The sequence below is a fragment of the Fukomys damarensis genome, unplaced genomic scaffold, assembly GCF_012274545.1.
Source record: "Fukomys damarensis isolate Sample0158 unplaced genomic scaffold, DMR_v1.0_HiC HiC_scaffold_15, whole genome shotgun sequence".
Classification (NCBI taxonomy): domain Eukaryota; kingdom Metazoa; phylum Chordata; class Mammalia; order Rodentia; family Bathyergidae; genus Fukomys; species Fukomys damarensis.
Window position 1 is genome coordinate 31,215,867 of NW_022900927.1, and position 8,255 is coordinate 31,224,121.

The following is an 8,255-nucleotide window of genomic DNA, read 5'->3' on the forward strand; positions in this document are numbered from 1 at the left end:
GACCTAAGGTAAAAAGATCCAACAAATTCAGCCTGGGTGATAACACAGGCCAGAAGGAAAACAGGTTAAAGAAAACAGAAGAAACAGGAATATAAGAATAATATATTAAATGTCATCTTGAGGAACAGAAAAGCATAGATTCTATATCTCAGATATATAGATATAGATGTAGATGTAGATATAGGTACAGATGATAGATATATTTGAACTATAGTTTGGAGCAGAGTTTAGTTTTCTTCCCATATGATTTATAAATGTTCAACAAATCAAGAGAGTATTACCAAATGCCATCAGTATGTCATCCATGATGCACTTAGCTGTAAGTAGCAAGATTCCTGGCTTAAAAACTGGTTTAATAAAGGAATTTAAACCATGTAATTTTAAGTTCACAAGTTTAAGGCTGCTGGCATAAAACTAATGAGCTGCTCATTGACCTTTTTGAAGACTTTGTTCTTCCTCTCATTGGACTATTACCAGAATTTATTTCTTTCTATTATCAACCTTGATGTGTTTGCAGAATGGGTCTCAGAGATGGTCAGATCCACTACCTGTTCCTACTCAGACACACACACACACACACACACACACACACAGAGAGAGAGAGAGAGAGAGAGAGAGAGAGAGGGAGAGGGCGAGAAATCAAATGAGATATACTTCCTCCCTCCAATCTATGTACAATGGAACCAACCCAGTCACATGTCAGTACAAATCTGACATTTTAGTTTCAATTTTAAATTTAAAGTCAAAATAGACCTTACATATGTGGGAAGTGTATACTGGTCAAAGGAATAGCAAGTACAAAAGCTCTAACATGGGATTGTCCCTGGTGTGTTGAAGGGCCAGGTGGGACACTGTGTCCAAAGCAGAATGAACAAGAAAACAAGTTCAGAGGGAAAGGGAGCAGAAGAGTAAAAAGAAGAATGTAGATCATATAGAGTTTGGCTTTTGTTGACTGAAATTGGAAGCCATTGCTAAATTGTGAACATAGGAATGTCATCCTCATGTATGATTTAAAAGGGTCAACCTACTGCAGTATTAGGGAAGACCTGTAGGAAGAAAGAATAGAAGACACCTTTAGGAGGCTACTATAATAATCCAGATAAGACCTCAAGAAGAAGCTCAAATAGCAGCAGAGCAGGTGACAAAAGGTGGAAAGATTCTAGATAAATGTTAATAGAGTAATCATTATTTGCTGGTATATTGAGTGCTATGAAGAAATAGAGGAGTCTAGGATAAGTCTACATATTTTGGAGATAAAAGGATGGAATTGTTAATCTAAATGGGAAGAATTTGGGAAGAGTATGTTCAAGAGGCATGATCAAAGGTTAAATTTTGAATATGACAGTGGAGTTTAAGAAAGAGTCTGGAATAGGCATATAAATTTGGCAGTTTTTGGAATGTAGATGATATTTCAAGTCTTGAAATGGATTGAGATCACCAATGGAGTATAGACAGAGGACCATGGATTAAGTCTAGGGGCATTCCAACATTAAGAGTTAAGGGAGATGGGAATTTAGCTCAGGGGTGCTGATGCCTACCTCGTAAGTACAAGGTCCTCAGTTCAATCTCTGGTACCAGAAAAGGAAAAAAAAAAAAAAAAAAGAGTTAAGGGAGAGAGAAAGCTCACAGAGGAATCTGAGGAATGAACTAAGTGAAAATATAACAATGTGGTATCCTAGAAGTCAAATGAAGAAAGTATCTAAAAAAAAGAGTGCTAAAGCATATTTAAAAAAAAAAAACTACCAATAGATCAAGTAAGACAAAGACTAAAAACTGACTACAGTACCTTGGTTGCAATGATGTGGACACAGGTGACCAAGAGTGGAGCATTTTTAGTAGAGTAAGGTGGGAGGGGTGTCTCTAACAAGAACAGGTTTAAGAGACAAAGCAGAAGTGGACAAACTTTGGAGACAATGACTATTCCAACAGGGAAAAAAGAAATGGGAGTGGAAGATGAAAGTGTGAAGTGGCATCAAAGATTTTTGTTTTTTCAAGGTGGAAGAAACAACATTGTATTTGTATTCTGATGGAATTGAGCCAGTGAAGAATAAAAAATAGATAATGTATCATAGATGAGGGAAAATAACTGCCCCTGTTGCCTTTGTCCAGGGAACAGGCGGTAGGATTTAGCATGCAAGTGAGAAGCTAAGACTTGGATAGAAGGCTAAATAATCCCGAGGAAGAAAGCATACATTTTGTACAGTTGTTAGTAGATAGGGGAATGTGGTAGTGAGATTTAGTAGAATGTTTTTTCTTTCTTGTGGAGGACCACCCCACTGATTATGCCCAAAGCAGGCTGTAAGCAGTGCAGCCTGTACATTGGCTTGTTTATACGAGTTAGTCTGGCCAAAGCCAACATGTCAAGGTCAGGGTGACTCACCTAAATTCTACTCCCTGCCTAGCACAAGAATGCTTTGTCTTTTCTTTTACAAGCTTTGACTGCAATATATCCCTAGCAACTACTCATATCCCTTAGTGTAGCCCCCTCACCCCGACTTAACAATGATTGTGTTAACAATAAATATCAATGGTTTTGACTGACCAGGGCCTTTTCTTGCTCAAGCCTTTACTTGCTGAAGAACGGGTCATCCCAGTTCCCTGTCTGTCTCTTTAATTCTGTCTTTCTTCTTACCATGCATTGTAGTACCAAGCAGGAGATCAGGATCTGCTGCAGGGATCTCCAGTACTTTCTGGTGGATCATCATTCTCAGTAAATATTCTCAGGGCATTATCTGAGCAAGAGGATAAAAGAGAAAGTGATAGAAATTGAGGAGAAAAAAGAAATCATAAAATAATTCTGAAAGAAACTTAAAGAATAAGTGGACTAAAGGTGCATAGTATTATACCCAGCATTATATTTTTTTAAAAAAGAGCCTTGGCTTTGATTTAAAATAAATGTTATTACGAGGATTTGAGGATGTTTGGAGTGTTTTGTTTTGTTTTAAATAGCTGCATTGTTTTAAATAGCTGCATTCAGGTGAGCGGGTGCAGACCTAAAACTTGGAAAACTGGACACAATCAAGATGATAGATTTGCTGAGAGAGTTGGCCAAAGTGACTGGGGAGCAAGGGGATAGAAAGGATATGCAGGATCAGGGATTTAGCTCAGAGGCACCACTCCTGCTTTTCAAGCACAAGGTCCTGAGTTCAATCCCCAGTACACGGGGTGGGGGGGGTGTATGAAAAGTGTGATTATAATAATAAAAGGAGTAATGTGAAGAAATAAAGGGATGAGGCCAGAGAAGAGGTAGCAAGCAACTGAATTAGATCTCCTGGTGAAGGGGAAGTATTGCTTGGGTTGGAGTACTGGATGGACTATGCTAGGACAGCCAGTGTGGTCAGAGAATGAATCCAAGAAATAGAAATTATGGATAAGATGCAGCTAATTGATAATTATGGAAAAGATGCAGCTATTGATATTGTTCTAGGGAATTATCATTGGAGTTAGAGCTTGAAATAGGGAAGAGGAGGAGTACAAGATCACTGTTGGAGAAGAGTTTAAAAAAACTGAGGATATAGAGTAGTGAATGAGATCGTCATCTGTTCTATGCTTGTGATGGTTAAGATTGATTGTGTCACTTTGACTTCCAGCCTCCCAAGAGATTAGTAAAGCATACTTTCGGGTGTGTCTGGGTGGGTCATTGAGGCATGACATTGGTGCTATAGTTGGTCTCTTGCTCCTTCCCCTTTGGCACTGTTCCCCTAATATGATTCCTGATTCTACCACGCCCTTCTGCCATGATATTTATGCCTTGGATCCAGCCAGTCATGGACTGACTCTTCTGAGGCAATCTATGAGCCAAATTAATATCTCCCCCTTTAAAGGTGTTAGGTATTGAGTCCCAGTGACAGGAAATCTGACTGGTACAGAAAAGTAGTACCAGAGAAGCTGGAACATTGTCACTGTACCTGATCATGTGGTTTAGAAGCCTTTGGAATTGGCTTGTGGGAAAAGTTTGGAAAGGCTTGGAGATCTGTACTAAAGAGGTTTTAGAATGCTCTAAGCAGAGCCTGATGGGTAATTCTGGTCAGAGGACAGAACACCAGAATGCTGATAGGAATGTGGACAGTAAAGATCAGGATCAGGAGTTTTCAGTTGGAAACAAGGGCTCTCTAGACAATTGGACTAGATGTCATGTGGATTATACTCTGGCAAAAATTTTGTCTATATTTTGCTTATGTCTTGAGACTTTGTGGGGGACTAAGTTCAAAGGTAGTAGATTAATTGATTTGGCAAAGAAAAGTTCAAGGCAGCTCAAAGTTCAGACCTGGCATGAGTATTGCTGGTTGTGCTTAGTCAGATTTATAGTGAGAATCAGTCAAAAATCAGTATAGAGAAATTTGAAAAATTTAAATTTTGGCCCAGAGGAAACCATACATAAAGTTGGGGTAGAAGAATTGTGGTTGCTTACGAGATTAGTGCCATTAAAAGAGAAACAAGTAAAAGAAGAAATGTGACCCAAGAGATTTCAGGAATCAAAATGATCCCACTAATAACAGTCTCAAGCATACAAGAGTACAAACCTTGCATTTCGGAAAAAAGCCTCCAGGTCCTCTGCTTAAGGAGGGCTGCCTAGGGAATTGGTTTATTGGATTCATTTCACTGTGCTCAGCCATCCAAGCACCCAGAGGCTGCTGCTGCTATAGTCCAAGGGGACCTGGCTCCTCTCACCCTAGTAGTAAACCTTGGTGTCAACTACATGATGCTGGATTTTTCATGCATACTGAATGCTAAAGTTATGGAATCAGGGAGACTTCCACCCAGATTTCAAAAGAAAGCCTGGAAGGCCAAGCAAATAGTCCCAGGGAAGGCAGTGTATGAAGATGTGGGACTGAAACTAAAGGTGCAGGGGACGCTCTAGGAAGCTGGAGGTGCCGGGAACATGGAATGTCTGCTGAGCAAAGCTGCAGGCAAGTGAGTACAGCTAGGCTAAGACAAAGGCTATGTGACCCCAAACCAGCAAGGCAGAGATGAGGCCACCTATGCCCTCTGGAACTCACATATCATAGTCATATACTCTGAATATTGAATATGGAACTACAGGGATTAATATTTGCCCAGCTAGATTTTGGTCTTGTTTTGGTCCAATTCTTTTTTATTCCCCTATCCATCCCTTTTGCAATGTATTTCTTACCCTGTGGCATTGTACTTTGGGATTATGTAACGGTTTTGATTTTTTGCAGAGGTTCATAGCTGCGTCTGCCTTGAGGCTCTGAAGAGACTTATTTTATTAGTACATGTTTGTAGTACATGATGTTTGTATTCATCTTGGGGAGGGGGTACATGTACTTAACATATCTTGATTATTTTCATTTGTCTTCACTTCCCCACTGACCTCCCTCTCCCCATCACTAGATTTTCCTTTTCCCACTTTCACTATTATTATTATTACAGTATTTTGTGTACTATATGTTTGAGACTTATAATGATTACATCCATTCTGGGTAGGTGGTACATGGACATAACACATCCTAAATATTTTTATGTTTCCTTCCACCTTCTCCTACCCTTTGTCTCTTGTCATCTTCCCATTTGCAAAATATCTATTTTTCCTTTTCAGAAGAGACTTTTGAAAAATGCTAAAACTATTTAAACTTTTGGGGAAAGGATTATTGCACTTTTGGTTGTTTGAAAGATAGTAGCATCATATTAAGCAGAATTATTAGTTTACTGCATTTGTTGGAGGAGTAAGTATAGCTAAAGGCAATGTGTTTGGGTGTCAAGTTGACAAGGGGTCTAATGTAAGGGTTAAAGTTGATTGTGTGAACTTAATAGGCTTAGGGCAAACTCAGGGATTAGTAAATAACTTTTTTTGGTATGTCTGTGTGGGTCATTGAGGTATGGCCTTGGGTACTATATGTGGTCCCTTGCTCCTTCCTCTCTGGCACTGTTCCTCTGCTCTGTTTCCTCAAGACTATGAACTTGCTCTGCCATACTCTTCCACCATGATGTTTATGCCTTGGACTCAGCCAACAATGGACCGATTCCCTTGAAATAATGAGTCCAATTAAACCTCTCCTCCTTCAAATAGCAGGTGTCAAATGTTGTGTTCCAGTGACGGGAAAGCTAACTAATACAACATATACACTGAATCACCAAGGATTGAGACAAGATTAATGTTGGAGAAAGTAAAAATAAACCAAAAACTATTGAGTCTCAAAGTGAGGAAGAGGAATTGGAGTGTGAGAGAACAGTGGATGCTAACAACAGGGAACAGTAATGAGTGGTGTGGTGAGTGATGTAACTTGATGATATAAAATTGAAAACTCAAAGGCAGTTCTCAGACTAGGGAGAAAATATAGTCGGATGACAACTGTCAACACTGAAAATACAGATTTCATATAATGTAGCTGTCACATAAATCTTTGTTTTTTGTTAAATTATAAGATCCAGAAATGAAGGGATATGAAAACTCTTGCCTCAGCAGTATTGGCTTTACCCATTTTCAGGTGCATTTTTATGGAACACTACTTTTGGACATTCAGGAAGAGGTGCCAATTGCTAGCGTGTCTTCATCTTTGATCTCTAGGGAGAGCGATTTCCCAAGGCTAAAATGGAAACTGTTTCCAATAGATGCTGCTGTTTTCCAGTTGATGGTCACAGCCACTCTTACAAACTGTAAAGATGAGGGGTTTTTCCCCACCACTTTAAAAGCATCTCTTATTTTTCTAGTAATACTTATATCACGACTAAGGTTAGGTATTATGGTATAAACAGTGGACAATTTCAAAACAACACTAAATTTTGCTTAAACTCTATATTGAAAGCAAAAGGAAGAGTCTGAGAAGCATATTGAGGAAGGAAAAAGCAGTCACAGTTTAATCAGAGAAGCTCAGGGAAGAGAATGTAGTAAAGCTATTATAAACAGCTAAGTTAGTTAAAATATTATAGGCAGTCAGAAAGTGCTGGGTACTCGAAAGCGTCAATGCAGAAGAACAGAACATGTTACAACTCTGGCTGGAGAAGCATTCATTAAAGGTCAGGCTTCAAGACAAAGAGAAATCACTACACCCGCATACTTTCCCTACAGATGAACAGCAGTGATTGATAAATAAATGGGCATCATCACCTGGGTGGGGACTAAAACCTCCCTAGCCCATTCCATTCCTTCCAGGAAAAGTCCTTGTTTATGCCATGTACACATGCTATGTGATTTGCTTTGCCATTTGATCTTCACTTAATATTATCTAAGTGACTAAATTTATACTCTTATTGGTTGACCATAATTTTGTTCCACTTTATACCCGCCTCACCTCTTGGCTTTGAGAAGCAGGGTCTGTGGGCAACCCACTCTCAGCCTCCCGTTCTGTCTCTTTCAGTTGCTATCTTTCTTTCAATAAATATTTCCTACTCTTAACCTCCATTGTTCCTAGAATTCATTCTTCCACTTTGGAGAACATGAACTTGACATATTGGACATCTAGCAGGTTGGGTGTTATAATATCTTCCGTATAGTATTTGGAGGTTCATCATATATCATCCTTATATTATATGCCCTATATCAAAACCAGATAGCCATATAGAGGAGGGGCTGCCTTCGGAAGGAAGTACAGTTTTGCTTCCTTTTGGTGTCTATTTTTTCTGTTTTTGGCCTCTGTATCCATCTGTTCCAGTAATCACATGTACTCACGTTTTCTTTTCTTTTTCTTATTGTTTTTTGTTGTTGTTGTTTTGTTTTGTTTTTTTGGTACCAGGGATCGAACTCAGGCCCTTGTGCTTGCAAGGCAGGCAGCAGAACCACTGAGCTAAATCCCCCACCCCTCACGTTTTCATCCGTTAAATTCACCAGGGGTTGGGAGAAAAAGGAGCAAAAAACGTTGACAGAGGTCGTGTTTAGCTAAATGAGATCCTGAGTGATTGTTCTTGCAGTTTTTCGGGGTATTGTGTTCCGAGGTAAACTCAGAAATTAGATAGATAGATAGATAGATAGATAGATAGATAGATAGATAGATAGATAGAGATAGACAGACAGACAGTCTGTCAGGATTAAACGAAATAAGCTTTCAGCGGCCTAAGGACAGACTTCTTGCTCCCTCTCCAGAAGACGCCCACCTCGGGGTAGGGACAGGGATTGGTGGGCGCCCGGACAGCTCTGCCATTCTGATCTTTCTGCAGCTGTCTCTTTGGACGGTCTCCCCAGGCACGTCCCAACCCCAGTTAGGAAAGTTCCTGCACCAGGAAGCCGAGCGGACGGAGAGCCCGGGTCAGGACCCCCACGCGGACAGAGGTGTCGGGGCGCCCGCGAGCCCCGCTGT